Here is a 27588-nt window from a genome sequence, read left to right as displayed (position 1 = left end):
ACCAACAGCACCCCATTCCATCACGCCGGGTAATACGCCAGTATGGCGATGACGAATACACGTTTCCAATGTGCGTTCACCGCAATGCCGCCAAACACGGATGCGACCATCATGATGCTGTAAACAGAACCTGGATTCATCCGAAAAAATGACGTTTTGCCATTCGCGCACTCAGGTTCGTCATTGAGTACACCATCGCAGGCGCTCTTATCTGTGATGCAGCGTCAAGGGTAACCGCAGCCATGGTCTCCGATAGTCCATGCTGCTGCAAACGTCGTCGAACTGTTAGTGCAGACGGTTGTTGTCTTGCAAACGTCCCCATCTGTTGACTCAAGGATAGAGACGTGGCTGCACGATCCGTTACAGCCATGCGGATAAGATGACTGTCATCTCGACTGCTAGTGATACGAGGCCTTGGGATCCAGCACGGCGTTCCGTATTACCCTCCTGAACCCACCGATTCCATATTCTGCTAACAGTCATTGGATCTCGACCAACGCGAGCAGCAATGTCGCGATACGATACAGCGCAATCGCGATAGGCTACAATACGACCTTTATCAAAGTCGGAAACGTGATGGTACGCATTTCTCCTCCTTACACGAGGCATCACAACAACGTTTTACCAGGCAACGCCGGTCAACTGCTGTTTGTGTATGAGAAATTGGTTGGAAACTTTCTTCACGTCAGCACGTTGTAGGTGTCGCCACCGGCGCCAACCTTGTGTGAATACTCTGAGAAGCTAAACATTTGCATATCACAGCATCTTCTTCCTGTCGGCTAAATTTCGCGTCTGTAGCACTTCATCTTCGTCGTGTAGCAATTTTAATGGCCAGTAGTGTAGATTCCCAAGTTACAACACTGCTAGTCGATATTTCGTTCAGTTTATGGCACATATCGGATGCGGCGCCGAATTCGCTCACTTCGAACTTTATTTCCAAGTACCAATCCAAACAGTGTCGTTTTAGTGTAACTGCATAGTAAGAAAATTTGTAATCTTCTTTCATTAATCAAAAATTCAGTTTTGAAATAGACGTACATCTAATTTGTATTCAGGCTAAATGAAAATGTAGGACTGTGTTTTGTAATTTATGGTGTGAGTAGACATAATAATCGTCTGTGTGTCTTCAAGAAGAGGCCAAGTATTTGACGGAGATGAAGAACCATGTTTTCGAACCAGGAGATGATGGTGTGATTAAAGTATGGGGTGTTCAAAACGTTTCCCCGCAATGCCGTTTGATTGTTAGCCGCGTGTGCCGTATGGTTGTTCGCCTGCCTGGGTTACTTCCCTTCAAGTGGACTCTCCCAGCATCCCACCGTCAGTAGTATCGTTGGTGTTTGTCGTTACGTGTTGACGCGAACGTTTAAGTTTAGTTCCTTTGTTCGTTTTTGTCACTGTTAAAATGCTAACCATTGAAGAAGGGGTGTTTTTAGTCAAATGGCTCAATTGGCTGTGAGCACTATGGGACTTAACATCTAAGGTCATCAACTTCTAGACTTTGAACTACTTAAACCTAACTAACCAAAGGACAGCACACACATCCATGTCCGAGGCAGGATTCGAACCTGCGCCTAGAACCGCTCGGCCACAACGGCCGGCTGTTTTTAGTCGAACAATTGTTCAAAGCTGGCGGTAAATACACAGTTTCAGATCGTCAAACATTTAATTCAGTTTTCCCGGAGACAATACTCCCACATCGCGATACTGTGGGAGATTTGATTAACGAATTTCGAAGTGCGGGTTCAGTGACACGTGCACCGAGAAGTGGTCGTCCTAGCGTTTTGTCTGAGTGTAAAATACTCGATATTTCCGATAAAATGTCTATGAGTGCCAACAAGTCACTAAGAAAACTCGACCAGGAAAGCGATGTTAGTGACGGAACGTCCCATACAGCTGTAAGGAAAAAATTAGAACTTTTCCCATACAAAGTCACAGTCGTGCAAGAACTGAAAAATACTGATCATGGCAAGAGACAGCATTATTATCAGTGGTTCAAAAGTTTCGTTCGACTTGTCAGTGGTTCAAAAATGTCGTTCAACAAAATGGAAGGAATATTCTTAATGAAACGTTTTTCACTGATGAGGCGTGGTTTCATTTATCCGGGTACATGAACTCGCAAAATTCTCGTATATGGACTACTGCAAATCCGTCCTTTATTGATGAGGAACCACCTCATTTTTTGAATATAGGAATATTTCTAGATGTCGGATTGTGGGTCCCATATTTTTCAACGAAACAATAAACGCACAACGATACTGCAGTGATATTCTGTGCCCATTCGTAGGAGAACTTGTGTTAAGTGAAATATTGAATGGTTATTTTCAACAAGATGGTGCAACCGAGCATACAACTCGCGTTTCAATGTCACTGCTTGCTGATGTTTTTTGGTGAGCGCATAATTCCACAGGGACTTTAGCCTCCACGATCGCCTGACCTAACACCAACTGACTTTTTTTCTTCTGGGGTGCAGCGAAAGCAGCTGTCTATAAAAACCATTCAAAATCCATCGATGAATTGAAAACTGCAATATCCACTTTCACTGCTTCTGTTACAGAAAAAATGTTACAGTTTGTGTTTGGAAACATGATTAAACGAATTGCATTATGCATCCAACAACAGGGAGGACACTTTCAACATTTAATGTGAAAATTTGTAAGTAAAAATAAATATTCAATAAATTAATAACTTGTATTCCACTGAGTTTCATTTCGGTATATTCACTGCGGCATACGGCACGAGCGGCTAACAATCATACGGCACTGTGGAGAGACTTTTTGAACACCCCGTATATGGAGAAAGTAAGCAGTCACTTGAATTCTATGTATTTAAGTTTGTTATAATGAAAGCGAAGGTTATGTTACTGTCCTTTTTCTTAAGAAAAGAACAAGGTCCATTAAACACGTGTATTGTAGCACATGAGGTGTCATTTTTTAGTCAAAGCGATGTTATTCGAAGAGGAAGAGATTGGTGTTTAACGTCCTATCGTCAACGAGGTCATTAGAGACGGAGCACAAGGTTGGATTAGGAAGGATGGAGAAGGAAAGCGACTGTGTGCCCTTTCGAAGGAACCATTGCTGCTTTTACCCTAAGCGATTTAGGAAAATCACGGAAAACCTAAACCAGGATGGCTGGACGCGGGTTTGAAGAGCCGTCCTCCCGCATGCTAACCACTGCGCTATTACGCTGGGTAATATTGATTGAAAGCTCTTCGTTACTTCTCAGAATACGACTTGCGGATTCAGAGACATAATTTCTAAACATGATGTCAGTGACTGAATGAATTAACAAACAAAGCAAGTTCATCGATTTAATGTTAACAACAAAGTAACTAGAGATTTAACAGTTTTTATTTTTAAAACAGAATAAAAATCACAATTCATGCAATATTTATTTTTTTTTTTTTGCATTGAAAAACTTTTTCGAACCCGAGAAATTTTGTTTCTGGTTCTCCTGGCTCGAAACTGAGTTTGGCATTTCGCAGGTCACCCCTAAAACCAATGTGCATAAAAAATATGATTAACACTGCTTTTTCTATTCATACCTCTCCTTGGATTGAACAGAAATATCAAGTTTTTATTTTTTTATTTTACACGAGCGAGAAATAAGATCGAAACTAATAATAAGTTTCAAGTTAGGCATAACATTTGTATTCCACAGAATGCTGATTTTCATATTTCTTATTGAAATTATCAATTTTTGCGTGTAAAGTTTAAATTTTTTTCTATTCACAACATTTTACAGTATCTCAGATAATCAGGAAAATTGGAGGCACCATTAAGCAACAAGATGTGTCGCTGGAACTTTACATTCTCTTGATGTACAAGGAGCTCATTCGCTCAGTCATAGATTACAGATGCTTCTTTCATCACAGCGCTGCCAGATGTACAATTCAGAATCTTGACACAGCACATATCTTGTAGCTGCAGATATGCCTTAAGGCACTGAAATCGATGTACGCCTTACTGTAGCGCTGTGCGAGTAAGAAAACGCGTGGCTTGTCCTGGGCGTCACCGAAGTGCTGTCTTTGTTCCACACCACATCCTCCGGCCGTTGGCTATCCTCTGTTCAAAATTTCAAATGTGTGTGAATTTCCAAGGGATCAAACTGCTGAGGTCATTGATCCCTAGACTTACACACTTCTTAAACTAACTTATGCTAAGTACAACACACACACCCATGCCCAAGGTAGGACTCGCACCTTCGGCGGGACGCTATCCTCCGTCACTGGCAATGTTGACACAAGAGCCACTCGGAGCAGTTGCCTCTGCTTCTGGGACTGGTTAGATAACTATATTTTCTCGGAAAACTATCACCGTCACATGTTTATTATTTACTTGTTTACTGAAAGTTTTAGCCCCTGGTTAATGAAGCCACCAGAGCGGTTCTAGGCGCTACAGTCTGGAACCGCGCGACCGCTACGGTCGCGGGTTCGAATCCTGCCTCGAGCATGGATGTGTGTGACGTCCTTAGGTTAGTTTGGCTTAAGTAGTTCTAAGTTGTAGGGGACTGATGACCACAGCAGTTAAGTCCCATAGCGCTCAGAGCCATTTGAACCATTTGTGACTGGAGTACAATTGTCTTCATTAGTTAATCCCTCTTCCAACTGAGACCCGAGGACCAGGAAGGACGTTTCTGGAGACGCGCCCAGACAGCTGTAGGATACCAACCTGACTCTCTCTTGCCGTACAACCCGACAACCAGGAACAGTGGTCTGTGGTGCCATTTCTTTTCGTAGCAGGTTCAAATGGCTCTGAGACTATGGGACTTAACATCTATGGTCATCAGTCCCCTAGAACTTAGAACTACTTAAGCCAAACTAACCTAAGGACCTCACACACATCCATGGTCGAGGCAGGATTCGAACCTGCGACCGTGAGGTGAGGACAACACAAACACCCAGTCATCACGAGGCAGAGAAAATCCCTAACCCCTTGGGAATCGAACCCGGGAACCCGGGCGCGGGAAGCGAGAACGCTACCGCACGACCACGAGCTGCGGACCTTTCGTACCAGGTCCCCTTTGCTTGTCATCCGGTGCACCCTTACAGCACAGCGGTACATCGAAGACATTTGACGGCTCGTTTTGTTGCCCTTCATGGCAATCCATCCTGGGCTTACATCTCAACAAGAGACGCCCACTGCACATGCCGAGAATTTCTACTGCTTGTCTTCGGGCTTGCCAAACCCTACCTTTGCCAGCAAGATCGCCGGATCTCTCCCCAGCTGAGAATGTTTGGAGCATTGTGGGCAGGATCTTCCGAATATCTAGGAATTTGGATGAAATAAGTCCCAAATCTGGCACGCTATGTATCAGGAGGACACCCGACAACTCCGCCGATCAATGCCAAGGCGTATAACTGCTTGCGTAGGAGCCAGAGGTGGACCAATGAGTTATTAGCTTGCTCAGTTTGTGAAGCCCTTTCCCTTGAATAAATCAACCATTTTTCCCTGAAATTGTAATCATCTGTTTATCTGTACACGTACATCACCTCTATCGATTTCCATCTCATTAGGTTTTATTCCTTTGTCGTATCTTAGAGTGTACACAGACTTTTTACTGCCGACGAAAAAACCCATACAAAAGGTGATTCCGTCATGATGTTACAAACACTCAAGGAATGAAACGTATCGATTTGCTTTCGGTATTTTGAGAGGTGGTGGTATGTCGGAAAGTATAAACACCATGCATTCATATAACTGATATGTCTCGTTGAACTATGAAACGGCAACCATCAGAGCAGATGCACATATACGTTCGACCTCCAGGATGAATCTAAAATTAGCGATCACGGAGGAACTGCACGGGGACTGTGGATAAGGGGAGCCGCTAGGTGGGAATGTGTATCGGTCGAGGAGTGTGACGAGATAATCCGCGCAATTGCGAAAACACTGTGTCCAGATGGTGGCAGTGGATAAAGGAACTACCTAGTAAGCAGGGGATACGGGATTCGAGATCAAGTCTGGCATTCAACTTCACTCATCACCGTTGATTCTGCATAAAGTCCCGATGCAGCTGATATCATCAGTTACTTGCCTTTCCTTTTGTTTCTTCCCCTCGACGTCCGCCCCTGGTAGCTGAGTCGTCAGCGCGATGGAATGTCGTACCTAACGGCTCGGGTTCGATTCCCGGCTGGGTCGGAGATTTGTCTCCGCTCAGGGACTTGGTACTGTGTTGTTCCTTGTCATCATCCTTTCGTCCCCATCGACACGCATGTCGCCGAAGTGGCGTCAATTCGAAAGACTTGCACCAGGCGAACGGTCGACCCGACGGGAGGCCTTAGCCACACGGCATTTCCATTTCCCCTCGACCTTCAATTTGCTGAATGTGTACGCCGACGAAAGCTTTACATTTCATGGATTTAATGGTGTTTTCAGAATCCACAGAGACGGAACTCTTCTAATTTCTGGGTAGTCGTTTTGTAAAATTCTGATCAATTACTAGATGTTTAATCGCGAAAGTACGTTAACCTTTCAACATCATTGCCAAACATACTGCGGACTGGTCAAGACTGCTCCGTCTTCTTGGATCTCAAATTTTTTCTTTCCACCTTTTCTGCGGGCTTCCTCCACTATGTTTCCTTTTAACTTCTTAGTTATCTTTATATCTAAAGTGGGCCATTCTTTCAAGGTGAATCAACTATTTCTCTGATGTCCTTCAATTTCTTCCGGTATACTACGAACACTTACACCTAATCTTAGTTTTACATTTTCATTTCGGATGTGATGAACTCTAGTGTTTCCTTTTTTTTTGTCAGCATCCAAAACCACTCTCTGTAAAAAATTATAAGGGTTGCCATGGTTCAATAAAATTTTACCGTTCAGTCAACACTTGACTTTGCTGCACAACAAGTCTTAGTGCTGTAATTACAAATTCAGGAGTAATTTATAAGTTACTACCTGGAGCTACTGCAGCATGAGGACCGAAACGATTTCATCTGTTCTGCTATCCTTCATTATTGCTAAAGGCTGTTGTTAAGAAACCTATAAAAAGTGGGCGATGGAAACGTCGACAACCGGCAATCAGAAAAGAGTTGCCATGTCTGATGAAGCTGCGTTCAGAAATCACTCATCGTCCTGCCAAACATTCGATAATGATGGGCACCAGGATCGGAAATTGGCATGAGTGATTGAGGCAGGTGTTTTGCTCGGGGCAGGTGACCACCTGTTTGATTTGAATGACGCAACAGTCGCCGACAACGGATTAACGAATGCAACGGTGTAACGGTGTCGCTATCACATTCGCTTCTTCGCTTTACATTTTTGCACCATCACTTATGTGAAGGAGTAGCAATAATTTCTCGTAAGGAAACATCAAAGTTTTGAGATTTTTACGAGCTCAGAGTCGAACTCCACAGCTGCTATGTGTTTCATGAAAGACATACTTGTGTACTAACATCATCAGCAGATGTCAAACCTTTTACTAAACCTCCTACTATTTTTTGCAAATACATGGACCATCTTGTGGCACCTGGTAACTATGAATAAAAGGTACCAACAGCTAATTGTAAAACATTTAAAACTTATACAAACATTATAGAAAGTCACATAATGTATTGCATGATGTCAATATGTGAAAATTTTCTGAAATGTTTTTCTACTAATTTCCAGGTAAAGGTAGTTTATTTCAACAAATATTTGAATATGTAATCTGCAAAAAGGTGGGAATTTAAGGAGATGGGACCTGGATAAACTGAAAGAACCAGAGGTTGTACAGAGTTTCAGGGAGAGTACAAGGAAACAATTGACAGGAATGGAGGAAAGAAATACAGTAGACTTGGTAGCTCTGAGGGGTGAAGTAGTGAAGGTAGCAGAGGATCAAGTAGCTAAAAAGATGAGTGCTAGTAGAAATCCTTGGGAACAGAAGAGATACTGAATTTAACTGATGAAAGGAGAAAGTACAAAAATGCAGTAAGTGAAGCAGGCCAAAAGGAATACAAACGTCTCAAAAATGAGATCGACAGGAAGTGCAAAATGGCTAAGCAGGGATGGCTGGACGACAAATGTAAGGATATAGAGGCTTATCTCACGAGGGATAAGATAGATACTGCCTACAGGAAAATTAAAGAGACCTTTGGAGAAAAGAGAACCACTTGCATGAATATCAAGAGCTCAGATGGAAACCCAGTTCTACGCAAAGAAGGGAAAGCAGAAAGGTGGAAGGAGTATATAGAGGGTCTATACAGGGGCGATGTTCTTGAGGACAATATTACGGAAATGGAAGAGGAGGTAGATGAACAGGAAATGGGAGATATGATACTGCGTGAAGAGTTTGACAGAGCACTGAAAGACTTACGTCGAAACAAGGCCCCGGGAGTAGACAACATTCCATTAGAACTACTGACAGCCTTGGGAGAGCCAGTCCTGACAAAACTCTACCATCTGGTGAGCAAGATGTATGAGACGGGCGAAATTTCCTAAGACTTCAAAAAGAATATAATAATTCCAATCCCAAAGAAAGCAGGTGTTGACAGATGTGAAAATTACCGAACAATCAGTTCAACAAGTCACAGCTGGAAATACTAACGCGAATTCGTTACAGACGAATGGAAAAACTGGTAGAAGCCAACGTCGGGGAAGATCAGTTTGGATTCCGTAGAAATATGGGAACACGTGAGGCAATACTGACCCTACGACTTATCTTAGAAGAAAGATTAAGGAAAGGCAGACCTACGTTTTTAGCATTTGTAGACTTAGAGAAAGATTTTGACAATGTTGACTGGAATACTCTCTTTCAAATTCTGAAGGTGGCAGGTATAAAATACAGGGAGCGAATGGCTATTTACAATTTGTACAGAAATCAGATGGCAGTTATAAGAGTCGAGGGACATGAAAGGGAAGCAGTGGTTGGGAAGGGAGTAAGACAGAGTTGTAGCCTCTCCCCGATGCTATTCAATCTGTATATTAAGCAACCAGTAAAGGAAACAAAAGAAAAGTTCGGAGTAGGTATTAAAATCCATGAAGAAGAAATCAAAACTTTAAGGTCCGCCGATGACATTGTAATTCTGTCAGAGACAGCAAAGGACTTGGAAGAGCAGCTGAACGGAATGGACAGTGTCTTGAAAGGAGGGTATAAGATGAACATCAACAAAAGCAAAACAAGAATAATGGAATGTAGTCGAATTAAGTCGCGTGATGCTGAGGGAATTAGATTAGGGAATGAGACACTTAAAGTAGTAAAAGAGTTTTGCTATTTGGAGAGCAAAATAACTGATGATGGTCGAAGTAGAGAGGATATAAAATGTATACTGGCAATGGCAAGGAAAGCGTTTCTGAAGAAGAGAAATTTGTCAACATCGAGTATAGATTTAAGTGTCAGGAAGTCGTTTCTGAAAGTATTTGTATGGAGTGTGTCCATGTATGGAAGTGAAAGGTGAACAATAAATAGTTTCGACAAGAAGAGAATAGAAGCTTTCGAAATGTGGTGCTACAGAAGAATGCTAAGATTAGATGGGTAGATCACATAACTAAAGAGGAGGTATTGAATAGAATTAGGGAGAATAGAAATTTGTGGCACACCTTGACTAGAAGAAGGGATCGGTTGGTAGGACATGTTCTGAGGCATCAAGGGATCACCAATTTAGTATTGGAGGGCAGCGTGGAGGGTAAAAATCGAAGAGGGAGACCAAGAGATCAATACACTAAGCAGATTCAGAAGGATGTAGGCTGCAGTACGTACTGGGAGATGAAGAAGCTTGCACAGGATAGAGTAGCATGGAGAGCTGCATCAAACCAGTCTCAGGACTGAAGACCACAACAACATGTTACAACAGTTCCACGTTGCTTAAAATTTAATTTTTATTTTTTTCGTATGGCTGTTACGCTATCCCCATCTCTCTACGAACTTCTCGGTATGTGTGTTAAGTGATGATATGGAAGTGGCTACAGGAATTGGCTATGTATGGAACGAGCAACGCTTACTGCATGGGTTGGCATTACGATCTTGAGAGATTTTCTTCAGCTTACTTCCAGTTAAAGGCTGTAATTTACAAATAATGTCCGATGCCCAGATTCAATTCTGAAAAAATACAATTATCTATATTAATTAAGATACGTTCACTGAAGTCCTCGATAATTATAGAATCCTATTTCATGTACCAGATACTTTCTCTACGTGAGATACGGGGAAGGATGAAGGACTTGCGATTCACGCAAACGTTTAAAGAACGGAATTGCATATTAATGTACAACATAGAATAACTGATCAGTCTCCAAGCTGAGCTTCGTCATTGCGCATTAGACGAACTCCCTGACTCTTAAATCACATGGAGCCTTTCACGACAGACAGAGTCATTAGCCGATAAACGATTTTAGCAAAGTTTTTCGGGTTTCTTTGTTAGATATATTACGCATTGTTGGTGTTTGCTGTATTGCAAGAGCTAACGACATTCGTATTTGTCTGATCTTCAAGACAGAGATTCACTACGTCGTGGACGATGAAGACACTGAATTCCTTTCTGCAAAAAGAAAAATTTGGAGACAGTTAACGAACATTATTAATTCGATTTAATCAGCTTCACGTCTGACAGAATATAAACGTAACTGCCAACCAGACCAGTAACCTTTACAGATATCCATTTAATTTTTTAACTTGTCAGCCAGCATTCAATTATGCAGATATTGTTTAGATATCTGGTTGAATATAGTATATTACTGAGCATTGATCTTAATGTGGCATGATGGCGTCAGTTGTAATAGTGGCCTTGGGGGCGACTATAACGTGTTACAGTTGATCCCCAGTCAATGCGAATTGGTTTTGTTTCCATTTCTACACAGTTTGAAACATTTCAATAATGTCTGTAAGATAAATGCCTGAAAATTGGCTAAATTTCTACACAGTTTGAAACATTTCAATAATGTCTGTAAGATAAATGCCTGAAAATTGGCTATAACGACTTTTTTCTATAGTAGGCCGAGGAATAGTAAGTGTTCAGGAGAGGGGGATAGGTGCCACGAGAAACTATGGAAGTTATTGTTGCGGAAGTTTTAAGTTCCAGAAAATCTGTAAGCAGTGTGAGTCAAGAATCTAGCGTACGTCACGTCTGATCGCATAGACGTTTACCAGAAAACGAGGAAAAACGAGATCCTAAAAGCAGGATGCAAACCAGAACACCGTGTATTCAGAGACAAACTTGCAGATTCCAGCAAACATTTTGCCAATCTGTTTCTTGAGTCAGGATGTCAGGAAGTTAGCTTTCAGTGTGCTCTTTACACTGTAGTCTGAAGTTTCCGCCGGCCGAAGTGGCCGAGCGGTTCTAAGCGCTACAGTCTGGAACCGCGTGACCGCTGCGGTAACAGGTTCGAATCCTGCCTCAGGCATGGATGTGTGTGATGTCCTTAGGTTAGTTAGGTTTAAGTAGTTCTAGGGGACTGATAACCTCAGCAGTCAAGTCCCATAGTGCTCAGAGCGATTTGAACCATTTTTTCTAAAGTTTCTAGAGGCATGATGTAAAGTAGATAGCGTGGGAGTGAATTGGCCGAATGCGTCTCGACAACGGAATATTTCATTATGAATTCGTCGTCCAGCGGGAACTAATCTCGCCTGAGCAATCAGTTACAATAAAGAGAGCGTGGCAGAAAGTACCTTGTGGTTGTAATTAAACTTTCCCTATTTAACACGTTATAACACGGAAACTAATCACCGTACGAGCACCAAACTTGGCAGTATTAATGCCAAGGACACGAGGAAGCGAAATAATGCAGAATCAACTGAAACAATTTTAAATGTGCTGCTACTGTACATCATACCATTGCATATCGCTACCATTACCGCTACAGGAGGGGCTCCATATAGCGCCCATCAGTGTCTAAAAGAGTCTGAAAGCGCAGGATTACATGCTGCACAGTAGAACGAAGCATGCCCGTTTGTGTGCTGGTTGCCTCTCTTGTTATCTATGAATGTCCGCTGGTAAACCCTGTCCTTCAGGTAGCCCCAGAACCAGAAATCACATTGAGTGAGACAAGGTGATAGCGCCGGCCAAGCATTTGATAACGATCGGTTGGTAATTCGATAGTTTCCAAATGTGTTTCAGAGAAGCAGGAGGACTTCACAAGCAATGTGCGGTGGGGCCCCATCTTGCATGAAAACTGTTGAGTTCAAAGCGTCTCTCTCCTGGAAGGCGGGTATGACATGCTGGCGAAGCACATCGCAGTAACGCTAGACAGTCACGCGGCACGTCTTTGGTCCTTGAGCGGCAACCTGTTCAAAAAAGAAGGGGCCAATGACGAACGTAGCCGTGAAGCCACACCATACGGTGACACGTTCACCATACAGAGGTAGTTCATGCACAGTGACTGGAGTGAAAGATCCCCACACTCAGCAATTCTGTGTGGTCGCCTCACCCGTCAGAGAAAAATGAGCTTCGTCTGTCCGTAGCATGGTTCAGGGTCAGCCCTCGTCAACCTCATTGCTTGCAAGAAAGTGGAGAGAGAAGCCAACCCGTCGTTGTGCGTCCTGTTCTGCAAGCTACTGCACGATATGGATCTTATATGGATACCATTTGAGAATGGTTTGAAGCACCTGCCGTACAGTGGACCACGGGATGTTCAACTTTCGTGACACAGAGACGCACACTGCCTGAAGATCGGGAATTGCGCGCAGCGTTGTCTGCCATAGCAACAGCGATTTCATCAACCACCTCAGTTGCAGCCGGTCGTCGGCCACTTCCCGGAGCGACGCCCAGTTCTCCAGTTCATTCCGACTTCTTCATTATACTCCGCACAGCAGGTAGGGAAAGAGGACGCTTCCTTAATCCTTTCAGCCGGCGATATTCTCGAAATGCAGCTGCAGCATTACTGTTGTTTTGATAACAGAGCTTCACCAGTAATGCCCTGCTCCTTTTGTCCTAGCTCATGTTGACAGGTCAACAAGTGCACTGCGACTGGTCATTTGTGTGAGACTATGAGTCACAATGACTGATCACGGCACCTGGCGACCATAGTTGGAACTAGACGATGACACTGTGACGCATGGAAACCATGGACATTAAGGCTACCAAGTTTGTGACTCGAACGGTAATTAGCTTCCTCGTTATAACGTATTAAATAGGGAAAGTTTAATTATAACCACCCGGTATAAGATGACCACATTTTTCAAACCCCAGGACTTGTATAATGTAGACAACACTGGTATTCATACCGTGAAAGTTCAAAAAATGGTTCAAATGGCTCTGAGCACTATGGGACTTAACATCTATGGTCATCAGTCCCCTAGAACTTAGAACTACTTAAACCTAACTACCCTAAGGACATCACACAACACCCAGTCATCACGAGGCAGAGAAAATCCCTGACACCGCCGGGAATCGAACCCGGGAACCCGGGCGTGAGAAGCGAGAACGCTACCGCACGACCACGAGCTGCGTGAAAGTTCCAACAAAAGTATTGGCACAGAAGGGGAAGAAGATCACAAGTTGAGGCAGTTACTTCAACAGAACGAAATTGTGCTGTCATGGCATAACGATTGGTCGGATTTCTTCAAGAACATTATTTGGAGACATTAGGTGGTGTTTTATGTTAGGAGATTCGTCAATCGGCACAACTGCCGTTGTAGGGCAGAAGCAAATCCAAGAATTATAACTGGAAATTCACAAAGACGACCAAAATCTACAGACTGGTGCGGTATGACCGCGGAACGTCTGACTGATCCAACAGCGACTGGTATCGCTGAATGAGTACGTGTGATCACTGATAGCACAGTGGGGTAGTGTCGTGGATATCCTTTTTCAGCAAGATGGAGCACCATCTCAATTTGCCTGCACCGTTCGTGACTGACTGGACGAACACTTTCCGGGACGTTGACAGGAATGGCGAGGACCCCATGAATGGCCTCCGAGAAGTCCTGACCTCACCCTTTATGCCTTGTTCTTGCGGGCTTTGGCCAAAGAAGAGGTGTACCTAACCAAACCACGCACACTAGATGAACTGGAGCTGAGGATCACAGTTGTCCCGGAAATGTACCTATGACATTCTTGCAGAAATCAGTTGATGACATTCCTGTACATTCAGGTCGTTTGGTCGGCAGCGCAGAGGATATGTGGAACTGTAGTGTACTACACACATTCTCATGGTCCTGAGAACCGACTGCAACGAGTTCCGTGAGCAAATATTTGTTACAAAAAACATTGGACATTTAAAACTAAAGAGCGACTTCTCACCCACCCTGTACAGACAGCCGTTTTTCACCCGCTCTGTTTGCAAATGAAATAGGAAAGGAAATGAGTAGTAGTGGTACAAGGTACCCTCCACCACGCACCATAAGGTAGCTTGCGAGGGATATACAGGGGTAGATTTAGATATTGAACATATTCAAAGATAGTGTTGGTAGTGTTCTTGCCAACCCGTAGTTGCACTTTTGTGTTCTAATATTGTTAATTCCACAGAAACATACTCGAACCACACTCATGACAAAAATAGTGTAATCCCTCTATTATAGCTTAAACTGGTTTTTAAGTACTAGTTAACAAGGTCGTAACTGTAAAATTACCATAGGCTACTGTAGGTTATCATAAGTAAGACTAGTTTTCCTAATAGCTTTGGTCAGTTAAGGTCGTATGCATATTACCTGTACATTAGATGTGCTGCCTACCTGTCGGGCGTTAACTCATAACGATCGCTTTCTTTCGACTTACTAGGATTCCCCTAAAACCCGGGAGTGATGAACTGACTAGAAATTGAGTGAGGTTTTATAAAGGACCAGGCAACCTGCGGGACATTTTTGTTCTACGTAGTTATCCTCTTGTCTGTTACATACAGATAAACAATATTTGTAGCAAAATTGAAATTGTTAATGTATAAGTCTTTTGTTCGAAAGTTGTTAACCTGTGACGTGAAACAGAGGAATGTTGTAGTAAAAGTAAAGAAGACAACACAGATTTATCATATAACGCTAGAAAACGCCCATTTCATCAAGGAAAAGGTAAAATTAGAAAACCATTATATATATATATATATATATATATATAAAATCTATATATTTTATATATATCTATATATTTATATATTTATATATTTATATATTTATATATCTATATCTATATATTTTATATATATATAAAATCTCGTCAATATTTCATCGAACATGTCCCACATCTACCTCTACGTCTACATGTAAACTTTGCATATCAGTCTCAAATGTCTGGCAGAAGGTTCATCGAATCACCTTCACATTAATTCTTTATCATTCCACTGTCGAACAGCGCACGAAAAAAACAAGCACTTACACCTTTCTGTGCGAGCTCTGATTTTCCTTATTTTCGTTCAAATGTTTCAAATAGCTGTAAGCACTATGGGACTTAACTGCTGAGGTCATCAGTCCCCTAGAACTTAGAACTAATTAACCTAACTAACCTAAGGACGTCACACACATCCATGCCTGAGGCAGGATTCGAACCTGCGACCGTAGCGGTCGCGCGGTTCCAGACTGAAGCGCCTAGAACCGCTCGGCCACACTGGCCGGCCCTTATTTTAGTATGATGTTTGTTTCTCCCTAGGTAGGTCGGCGCCAACGAATTATTTTCTCATTCGGAGAAGAACGTTGGTGATTAAAATTTCGTGAAAATATCCCTCTGCAATCAGAAAAGCCATTGTTTCAAAGATAACCACCCCAACTCCTGTATCATGTCCGTGACACTCTCTCCCTGTTTCTCGATAATACAAACGTGCTGCCTTTCTTCGAGCTTTCTCGATGTACTGCGATAATCCTGGTAAGGATCCCACACCGCGCAGCAATACTTTGAAAGAGGACGGACAAGCGAAATGCAGTTTTTGTCATTCATAAAAACTTTCAACAATAACAACAATTGCACAGTTTTTGTGTCATTCGCAAAAACTTTCACGGTTATCAGTAATAACAGGAAACTTCGATCATGATGAAGAGCGTTCAGCTGAGTGAAAAATAATAATAATTATTATAATTATATAGGGTGATTTTTTCCACTGTGTACAAACTCTAGGAAGCGATCGATGAGAGGATACGGAACAAAAAAGGTCTAATGACCTTATGTCCAGAAATGCACGGTTTCCACGCTAAAGGCTATTTATTCAGTCATTACTTTTACAGAGGCTACAGTCTAATAAGCGCTGTACCATGCAGCAACTGTTACAGTATGCATGGGTTCCTCCTAGAGGGTGGTACCGTTTCTAATAGGTCATGCCCCAAGGCCCTCTACTGCCATAGTGATTGGCATTGTTGTGTCCGATTCATTTCACTTACTAACTAACTTTGTAATGGATGTGATACAGCGTTGTACACAATGGTTCCATATTCGAATCCACGGCTCGGGCATGGTGTTTACTTACGGATAGGCATATGGCAACGGGCCGCGGCGGCCAGCAAGACGGTATCAAGAGACCTACCTCTGCCGACAACAACCACAGCACTCAATGTTTGTAAAAGTGTTTCGACGTTTTTCTGAACAGGGTCGCTTCAGGAAGCAGGAAATCATGAAGAACGTACCCGAAATGTTCGGACACTAGACATGGAGGAAAATGTGATTAACTCTGCGGAAGGCGACCGCCGTGTCAGTACCAGGCAGTTGGCCGCTCAGTACAGGGTAAGCCAGACGACCATGTGGAACATTCTCCATTACTACCCTTATCACTTACAGTGCGTGCAGGGCTTACTAGCGACAGAATTTCCACATCGGGGGGCAGTTTTATCACTGGTTTTTTCACCAGGCAACCACGATTCCGGGATTTGTGTTGTGGTGTCACCGCCAGACACCACACTTGCTAGGTGGTAGCTTAAATCGGCCGCGGTCCATTTAGTACATGTCGGACCCGCGTGTCGCCACCGTGAGATCGCAGACCGAGCGCCACCACAAGGCAGGTCTCGAGATACGGAATAGGATTCGCCCCAGTTGTACGACGACTTTGCTAGCGACTACACTGACGAAGCCTTTCTCTCATTTGCCGAGAGACAGTTAGAATAGCCTTCAGCTAAGTCCCTGGCTACGACCTAGCAAGGCGCCAGTAGCTTTACATAGTTCGATACTTACCGTATAAAGCATGTCTCAACAAGAGCGATGTACCACAAGGATAAATAAAAGTTAAGTATTCGAGGAGCTGCATACTTTTCTTATTAGCATTCAATACTTATCCTGTTCCAGAATTCACGCCCGTCTGCGTTAGATAGCGTGCATTTCGGCCTCCTATATCTACAAGGTGTTGGCATATTTGCCAACACATCATGTGTCATCAGTCCTATTCACAGATGAGGCCACCTCTATGCTGAGTGGTACACTATGTGATCAAAAGTATCCGGACACCACCAAAAACATACGTTTTTCATATTAGGTGCATTGTGCTGTCATCTACTGCCATGTACTCCATATCAGCGACTTCAGCAGTCATTAGACATCGTGAGAGAGCAGAATGCCGCGCTCCGCGGAACTCACGGACTTCGAACGTGGTCAGGTGATTGGGTGTCACCTGTGTCATACGTCCGTACGCGAAATTTCCACACTTCTAAACATCCCGAGCTGAACTGTTTCCGATGTGATAGTAAAGTGGAAACGTGAAGGAACACGTACAGCACAAAAGCGTAGAGGCCGGCCTCGTCTGTTGAATGACAGACACCACCAACTGTTGAAGAGGGTCGTAATGTGTGACAGGCAGAGATCTATCCAGACCATTACACAGGAATTCCAAACTATATTAGGATCCATAGCAAGTACTATGATAGTTAGGCGGGATGTGAGAAAACTTGGATTTCACGCTCGAGCGGCTGCTCACAAGCCACACATCACGCCGGTAAATGACAAACGACGCCTCGCTTGGTGTAAGGAGCTTAAAGGTTGGATGTTTGAACAGTGGAAAAACGTTGTGTGGACTGGCAAATCATATTACACAATGTGACGATCCAATGGCACAGTGTGTGTGTGTGTGGCGAATGCCTGGTGAAGGTCATCTGCCAGCGTGTGTAGCGCCATCAGTAAAATTCGGAGGCGGTGGTGTTATGGTGTGGCCGTATTATTCATGGAGGGGTCATACACCCCGTCTTGTTTCGCGTGACTTTATCACAGCACCGGCCTACATTGATGTTTTAAGCACCTTCTTGCTTCCCACTGCTCTTGAAGAGCAATTCGGGCATGGCGATTGCATCTTTCAACACGATCGAGCACCTTTCCATAATGAACAGCCTGTAGCGGCGTGTTTACACGACAATAACACTCTTGTAGTAGACTGGCCTGCACAGAGTCCTGACCTGAATCCTATAGAACACCTTTGGGATGTTTTGGAACCCCAACTTCGTGCCAGGCCTCATCGACCGGCATCGATACCTCTCCTCAGTGCAGCATTCCGTGAAGAATGGGCTGCCATTCACCAAGAAAGCACCTGACTGCCTGCGAGAGTGGAAGCTGTGTTCTAGTCTAAGGATGGGCCAACACCATACTGAATTCCACCATTACCGATGGAGGGCGACACGAACTTGTAAGTCATTTTCAGCCAGGTGTACGGATACTTTAATTACATAGTGTATTTTCAGCTTTCATAATAGTCATCTGTGGGATAGTATGCAGAGCCCCTACGGTGCAGTGACAGCGAATCATGAGCATCGGTGCAGCCGGAATGTTTGGGCCGGGATAACTGGCGAACGTATGTTGTGACCACTTTTCCTTCCACGTCGCCCAACAGGCCGTAACTGTCGGCGTTTCTTGCGGGTGACTTTGCCTCCCCTGTTGGAAGAAGTCCCACTGATGATTCGAAGGGTTATGTGGTTTCTACATGATGGTGCTCCAGCCACTTCACCATTTACGTCCGGACGCATATGAATCGTGTCTTCCCTGGTCAATGGATCGGACGAGGTGGTCCAGTTGCTTGGCCTGCTCGTTCATCGGATCTCAACCCGTGCGATTTCTGATTACGGGACTGTCTCAAGAGCATCGTGTACGCAGAGCCTATTCCAGATGTGGAGACACTGGAGCAGCGCATTCATGCTGCTCTTGACACTGTTCGGATGCAGCATGGCCGATGTGAACGTGCTACGGCTCGTACACGCTTGCATTGAGGTATATGGAAACCATTTTCAACACGTATTGCAACTGTGGCTGCAAGGTATAAAGCGTATTAGACCGCAGTCTTTATAACAATTTATGATCCAATAAATGGTCCCTAACATGAAAACCATGCATTTCTAGATACAAGTTTATTAGACCTTTTTTCTCCAGTATCTTCTCATCGATCAATCCGTAGGGTTTGCACACGGTGGAAAACATCACTCTATAGAGCACTGACAGACCCAAGTCGAAACAAGGCCCCGGGAGTAGAACTACTGACAGCCTTGGGAGAGCCAGTCCTGACAAAACTCTACCATCTGGTGAGCAACATGTGTGAGACAGGCGAAATACCCTCAGACTTCAAGAAGAATATAATAATTCCAATCCCAGAGAAAGCAGGTGTTGACAGATGTGAAAATTACCGAACTATCAGCTTAATAAGTCACGGCTGCAAAATACTAACGCAAATTCTTTACAGACGAATGGAAAAACTGGTAGAAGCCGACCTCGGGGTAGATCAGTTTGGATTCCGTAGAAATATGGGAGCACGTGAGGCAATACTGACCGTATGACTTATTTTAGAAGCTAGATTAAGAAAAGGCAAACCTACGTTTCTACCATTTGTAGACTTAGAGAAAGTTTTGACAATGTTGACTGGAATACTTTCTTTCAAATTCTGAAGGTGGCAGGAGTAAAATACACGGAGCGAAAGGCTATTTACAATTTGTACAGAAACCAGATGGCAGTTATAAGAGTCGAGGGACATGAAAGGGAAGCAGTGGTTGTGAAGGGAGTGAGACAGGGTTGTAGCCTATCCCCGATGTTGTTCAATCTGTATATTGAGCAAGCAGTAAAGGAAACAAAAGAAAAATTCCGAGTACATATTAAAATCCATGGAGAAGAAATAAAAACTTTAAGGTTCGCCGATGACATTGTAATTCTGTCAGAGACAGCAAAGGACTTGGAAGAGCAGTTGAACGGAATGGACAGTGTCTTGAAAGGAGGATACAAGATGAACATCAACAACAGCAAATCGAGAATAATGGAATGTAGTCGAATTAAGGCGGGTGAAGCTGAGGAAATTAGATTAGGAAATGAACCACTTAAAGTAGTAAAGGAGTTTTGCTATTTGTGGAGTAAAATAACTTAAGATGGTCGAAGTAGAGAGGATATAAAATGTAGACTGGCAATGGCAAGGAAAGCGTTTCTGAAGAAGAGAAATTTGTTAACATCGATTATAGATTTAAGTGTCAGGAAGGCGTTTCCGAAAGTATTCGTATGGAGTGTAGCCATGTATGGAGGTGAAACATGGACAATAAATAGTTTGGACAAGAAGAGAATAGAAGCTTTCGAAATGTGGTGCTACAGAAGAATGCTGAAGATTAGATGGGTAGATCACATAACTAATGAGGAGGTACTGAATAGGATTGGGGAGAGGAGGAGTTTGTAGCACAACTTGAAAAAAGAAGGGATCGGTTGGTAGGACATGTTCTGAGGCATCAGGGGATCACTAATTTAGTATTGGAGGGCAGCGTGGAGGGTAAAAATCGTAGAGGGAGACCAAGAGATGAATACACTAAACAGATTCAGAAGGATGCAGGCTGCAGTAGGTACTGGCAGATGAAGAAGCTTGGACAGGATAGAGTAGCATGGAGAGCTGCATCAAACCAGTCTCAGGGCTGAAGACCACAAAAGCAACAACATATATTTTTATGTTGGTGCACGTAAACTGTACTTGCATCAGGAGTAATTGCTTGTGCTACATAAAAGCGCAGATTTTCCACGATTAGCTATTTTTATTACTTAAAAATGCAATTCATATTCTGTAGGTATATAAAATGCACAGTGAACTGGTACTGAATGAAGTGCGGTTCTAATTATGTGCGAAACAAACAGTTAAGAAAAAAGAAAAAGAAATATGGAGAAGCCATCGTGTCCGAGGATCTGTCTTACGCATTCAGTTATATTTCTTTCCCTAACAGTGTTACTAACACAACTGGTGATCCTACCATTTACTACGCCGTTTATCTTGTGCACCAAAACTACGGAACTGTAGTTACAGTAATAGACGTGAGACGAACTGTGCAAGGCGTTCTGTCGAGTTACGGCGGTCGACGTACGGTCGTCGTAAATCAGAGCGCTGGCTGTTGTCTGCTGTGTGGTGGGTGGTGTGCGATTAGGGCGTGGGCCGGCGGCAGCCAGTGAACCGCAACGGACGAGGCCGCTGTGGACAGCTACGGAGCGACGCGACGCAGCCGCTGCGGCGCGTAGCCGTGCGTAAAAACGCGCCGACCGGTGCGTGGCGCACACTCTGTGTCGGTTCGTAATTTATTCCGTCCCGCGGATACGCCGGAACTAATGGCGCCTGCGATGCTATCGCCGATTCTCCAATCGCGGCGGAATCTCTGGCGCCCGCCACCGCCGCCGCTGCTGGCGTCTCGGTTCACAGTACGTGCTGCCACGAGGGTTCGGGGCCTGGCTGCGTCGCTACTGCCCTATCGATGGCCAGAGGATCTTCTCTCCACGATCGAGGATGCCGGACGAGGGCGGTAATATCTTCACTAACGTGTTTATCTCCAGGTCCGCTTTCATGCCCGCTTTGTAAACACGTTTGCGTTAGCTCCATAAGTGACCGAGAGTTTCAGTAAAAACCTTCAGGAGATATGACTGTCTCAGGTTTCGGCCACTTCTCTCCATAACCGAGGATGCCCGAGGAGGGCGGTAATGTTTTTACCAATGCGTTTATCTGCACGACCGGGTTTCGTGCCAGCTTTGTTAACACGTGTGCATATGCTCCAGAAGAAAGTCTCCTTCTGGAAGTGTGACTGTCTTAGGTTTCGGACGCTTCTCTCCACGATCAAGGACGCCGGAGGAGGGCGTTAACATCTTCACTAACGCGTTTATCTCCACATCCGAGTTCGCGCCAGCTTTGTAAAGACGCATGCATCGGCTCCAGAAGTGCTCGAAATTTTAAATGAAAATCTTCTGGAAGTATGACTGTCTCAGGTTAAGGCCGCTTCTCTCCACGACCGACGATGCCGGAAGAGGACGCTGACCTCTTCACTCATGTGTTTTATCTCCACGTCCAGTTTCAAGCCAGCTTTGAAAACGGGCATGCTTCGGCTCCGGAAGTGCCAGTGAGTTTCAATAAAAACCTTCTGGAAGTATGACTGTTTCGGGTTTCGGCACTTACCCTATGTGAGCGAAAGTGATCAGCCACCGATCAGTTAACAATAATGTGGAGTTTGTACATATTTAGCCTTTATGAAAGCTTGAACTCTTCTGGGGACACTTTCGATGACGCGTCAGAATGTCTGCGGAGGACTGGAAAGCAATTGCTCATCAAGATCCAAAAGCAGAGAAGGTAGTACATATTTTTTGTGAAAGCCAACATCACTTGATTTTAAGACCTTCGTTCCCGTTAAAGTTTCGACAGAATAGCGCTCTTGCCTTCAGGCTGGCATTACACTTTGCGTATGTGTCCACACACATGTGTCATCGACATTTTGGTAAAGTGTAAATACATTGTGATTCTTGAGTTTCTCCGGGCGTATTTGATAATCAAAATATCCACGGGTGTGCTGCCGGTCTATAGTGTCCAACGGGCACAATATTTCGGCGATCATACATGTCGCCATCATCAGGTGAACTGACGGACTGAGCTCCTGTGAACGTGCCGGCAAGGAGATCCGTACGCTATGGCTGCTCAGAGGGAACTGTGTTCGGTCGCGGCGGCGGCCGATTTAAATACCCTCCGCCCGCGGCGCGCTCCCTCCGCCGTCCGCGCCCCGCGCCACGGTCGCGCGGTGGAACAGATTGCGACGGCGTCTGAGATGACGTCGGTGTGATGGCTCTGTCCGCCGTGGTCATCACAACTATACGTTTGCTCGATTTACTCTTGATTAACCCGATCGCTGGTTCCCAAGCCTTGCTAAGATTATAGCAACAGTCAAGGTTTATGAGGTCGTCATTGGCGCCAAAGATGACCTCGGTTTGAGGAAGGCCGGCGTGTACCAGATTCCGTGTCAATGTGGCAAGTCGTATATTGGTCAGACGATGCGTAGCGTCGAGGATCGATGCCGTGAACACCAGAGGCACACTCCACTGATGTATCCGAGCAAGTCGGCGGTCGCTGAACATTGTTTGTCGGAAAATCACGCCATGCAGTATGACTGCACGAGGATTCTGGTACAGAGGTGGAGATGCTGGGACAGCGTTGTTAGAGAGGCCATCGAAATTCGCACTAATGACGACCTCATAAACCGTGACTGTGGCTATAATCTTAGCAAGGCTTGGGAACCAGCGATCGGGTTAATCAAGAGTATTCCTCATTTATTAATGCATGTTTTAGCGTTAGCCATTATCCGAATCTGCATATGCAGATACATATGTAATACGAATTTATGGAAGCACTTAGGGCTAGCTTAAAGCAAACAGAAGGTACATCACATAAAAATAGATAAGGCTCGTCTAGTAAAGTGGAACCATACTATGCATGAAAACTAGAAACATCCAACATTTTGCGAAAGATACCTACTGCGGTTCAGGTGAAAACCAGAGCATTACATAGTTCCGTGGTTGATTTGTAACGAACATGAGTGCACTGACAGAATTCAGATTGTGAATACTGTTATGTCTTCCATTGCATGCCGTGTGGTTCTTTAGTGGATACAGGAGCGAGGAACAAATGCCGTTCATAAACAGAGCAATCAAATATTAATTTATTCTATAACTAATTTCAAATAGTAAAAGTAATACATAACTTTGTTGCTGTATATACAGCGACTGTCGTTTGAATGTAAAAATATATACAGATACAATAGGTTTATAAATTTGTCACCCTTCAATATAATGTCTATTCATAAGATGCCCATCCCTGGCCATTATGGTTGAAATGGTTCAAATTGTTCAGATGCCTCTAAGCACTATGGGACTTAACATCCGAGGTCATCAGTCCCCTAGACTTAGAACTACTTAACCTTAACTAACCTAAGGACAACACACACATCCATGCCCGAGGCAGGATTCGAACCTGCGACCGTATCAGCAGCGCGGTTCCGGACTGAAGCGCCTAGAACTGCTCGGCCACAACGGCTGGCTCCTGGCCGCTATGAAAGTCTGCAAATGTTATTAAGCTGACAAACACACAAAATGAACTTAGTCCATGAATACACCAACTAAATACAACCGCCGCTGGAGCTCCAGAGAGGTGATGCTTGCATCTCATTGGCAGAGGCGTAATCGTTCGTGGAAGCGCCTCGTGTCGTGGTAGTGGCTGTAGGAAACGCAGCGGCGTAACTGGCGGCGCTTGTATTTGAAAGTCCTGCTGAGCGGATGGCGGCCGATACCGCAAATTCAGAGAGGTACAACGAATTGGTCACTAGGTGGTGCCACAGTACATCCATGTTGATCACCAGTGCCACCCACGAAAAAAAGAGCAACACAAATAACTATTTACAAGTATATGATGTCAATGATATTGGGTAATTTGGACTGACAAAATGGAGCTAGTTCAATGGCCGAAAAGTTGAGTAATTTTAACATGTGGTACATAGTTGGCCAACATCTAGAACATCTGTATAAATAGAAACAAAGAAACTTCTTTATTACTACACGGCATATACACAGGTTGGTTCAAATGGCTCTGAGCACTATGGGACTCAACTGCTGAGGTCATTAGTCCCCTAGAACTTAGAACTAGTTAAACCTAACTAACCTAAGGACATCACAAACATCCATGCCCGAGGCAGGATTCGAACCTGCGACCGTAGCGGTCTCGCGGTTCCAGACTGCAGCGCCTTTAACCGCACGGCCACTTCGGCCGGCATATACACAGGAAATAACCATAGGAATGTCAGTTGTCACATTATGATAACAAAAATCATTATACAGTATGAAAAGGATAAATACAATAGAAGGCACTTTACCAAAAACATAGGCACTTGACATACAACCATACGGAGAAAGTAATAATGCCATTAAGGATACAGATCGATATCAATATTAAAACATTGTAACATTTATTAAAACGTAACTAAAATAACAACATTGGAGACAACAAAATAACTTTAAAATATACATGAGTACACTAGCCACGTTCGTTCAGTTCAACCACGTAACTGCGAAGTCCTCTGGTTTGTAGCTGAATCAGTACTCTTGTGACGGCTAACATCAAAACGCGAAAAAATGTATTAGTAAATTAACTGTTCCTTACAGTACACACTAAACAATACTGTAAAATGTATCCGTATAGATCTCTATGCATCGTTTTCTGGGCAGTAAAAAGGGGAACACACACTTACCATGAAAAACGGCCCCGTACCGTAACGTTTTCTAGCATCCGTCAAACACGAACCCTTCAATCGGATCCCCGCAGGGTACAGAGTGATTCATAACTCCAAGTCACTCGTATCCAGTCACCCACTGTCCAATGGCGTCACCCTTTTCACCTCAAGCGTTGCTTAGCACAGACCACAGTGGCTTATTACTGTCTAGTATGATGTGAGTCATGTAACAACGATATTTTATGTATAATAGAGAGTTTGTTCTCATTGGATTACACTGTGTGTAGTCTTGCTTATTTGCTTGGTTTTTTTATCACAGACGTTATCGTAATTTTGACAGGTGTTGATCCAAAATTACGATAACACCTACGATAAACAAGTCAGCGTCGACACACAGTGTAATCCAATGAGAACAAATTCTCCAGTGTACATAAAATATCGTTGTCACGTGGGTCTTATCATGCTGGATAATGAAGATCTGAGATGCACTTAAGTGTGATATAAATGGAACTGCCCGCACCAAACATATCCTAAATAAAAAATACAAGGCTTCTGAAAACGGGCTAAGCCTCAAACTAATCAGCCAGTAAATAAACAGCAGCTTAGGTAAAAAACATTTTAAAATGCCTTTTCTTCAATATTTGAGAACTGCAAGACGCGACGTACTGAAAACGGTTATAAGATCATCACCCACAAACATTTCTTCCTCAGTTCTTTAGAATATAACCGGTTTCTTAATCCAGAGGCACTCATCAACTTCGGACCATAGTACAAAATCCGCACAGCCTTAGGCTACCTGTTACTGTTCATAGAACGTAGGCCGACTCCAAAAATAAGACTGTATTGCTCTACTTGTGTGTTCCATGGAAAGGGTCAACACTGACATGCGGTGAAGGTGCCAACCTGTGGCTCTGTATGGAAAAGGATATGTGTCTGCAGTAATTTAAGATAGCAAGAAAAACGTTAAATCTGGAATGCCGACTCCGGTAGCGAGGGATAACAGTAGCTCACCAGCTCACGACCCTGGCTTGGTTCTAAGAGGCACCGAAAGCATTATTCCTCATTTAATTTACGGCGGGCTGCTCGTTAGTTAACAAGGGAACCCGGCGTGCCTTATAGATTATATCTTAAATGGAAGTCACGGCTCCTGCGTCAAATCAGTTGATATATGGTCACAAAAAGATTTCTGTGAGACACACAGCTGCAAGCGGAAGAAAGCACGTCTAATATATGCTTATTGGCACTTCAAAGTGGATGACTTTTTGGTCGAGGCAGAGAGAGAGAGAGAGAAAGAGAGAGAGGGAAAGAAAACACGGAGTTCCTTTCCAGTAGCCTGCCAATTAGGAAGTACCTCCACGTCGCCAAAGGTATCTCTAATTATTTCTTCGTGTTTGTGCGCTTTTTACTGTGACGGGTAACGGCAGCATCTATGAAGAAAACTTCCAACTTATAATACAGCGTGGTTAAAGGGTGACAGCGCCGTCCATGGAATCTTTATCCTAAAATGCACTAGCCTAAAGATATAAACTTTAGACCAGACGTCAACGAGAAACGAAGCTATAGAGCCGAGATTGCCTTCACAAATAACTACCGTATGTAGGAAGACGATTAATTACGAAGTGAAAATCAGTTCTTTTATATCCCTTACAAAGGCGTGACCAGCGAGAAGCAATGGAGCGAAGTTGTCCCCCCCCCCCCCCCCCCCCCCCACACACACATACCTTACGAAAAAAAAATGCTCGCAAACCGAACTAACATCTTCTCCCGCCACACATACTATCCGTAGCTAGAGAGCCAGAAATTCTACAGGGTACGAACTAGTATCAAATACATTCACAGCCGTTTGACATGAAATCATAAGACGGTTTCGGCGTTGCCGCTATGCTCCTTGTATTTGAAAAAGCCAGCTAGCTCTATGTTCTGCTAGTCTCCAATAATGTTATATCTCCAATTCACGATGTTAACCCACTAATGCCCAACTATAAAAATGCGGATAAAGACAAAATTCGCTTCTACCTGAAAATTACTTGTGTTATAGCAAAGTGATACGTACAAACCATACTCTCTGTTAGACACTGTACACGGTACTTACTTATAATGAAGTGGTAGCATTAGTACTGTTGGTAATTAACAAACAATTCCATCGAAACTGTCCGTCTAGGAAAAGTTATTGGGAAAAACGAAATAGACTGTATGTACCAGAATCAAGAGTGAACAATTAGAATGGAAAACGAAGAACGAAGACGAGGATTAAAAAGGGTGTAAGACAGAAACGCAATTTTCTGTCCTTGCTGTTCAACCTATTCATCG

At 43.8% G+C, this 27588-nt stretch overlaps 1 protein-coding gene across 1 annotated transcript in view; it reads right to left on the bottom strand.

Moving 5' to 3' along the window:
* LOC124593914 (homeobox protein unc-4 homolog) overlaps positions 1-27588 on the bottom strand; it is a 674879-nt gene that overhangs the window by 108367 nt on the left and 538924 nt on the right. The gene's annotated exons all lie outside the window — the stretch shown is intronic.

The sequence above is a fragment of the Schistocerca americana genome, chromosome 2 (assembly GCF_021461395.2).
Source record: "Schistocerca americana isolate TAMUIC-IGC-003095 chromosome 2, iqSchAmer2.1, whole genome shotgun sequence".
NCBI classification, from domain to species: domain Eukaryota; kingdom Metazoa; phylum Arthropoda; class Insecta; order Orthoptera; family Acrididae; genus Schistocerca; species Schistocerca americana.
Note: the sequence above shows the minus strand (reverse complement) of the source record. Positions and strands in the feature narration are given on the sequence as shown.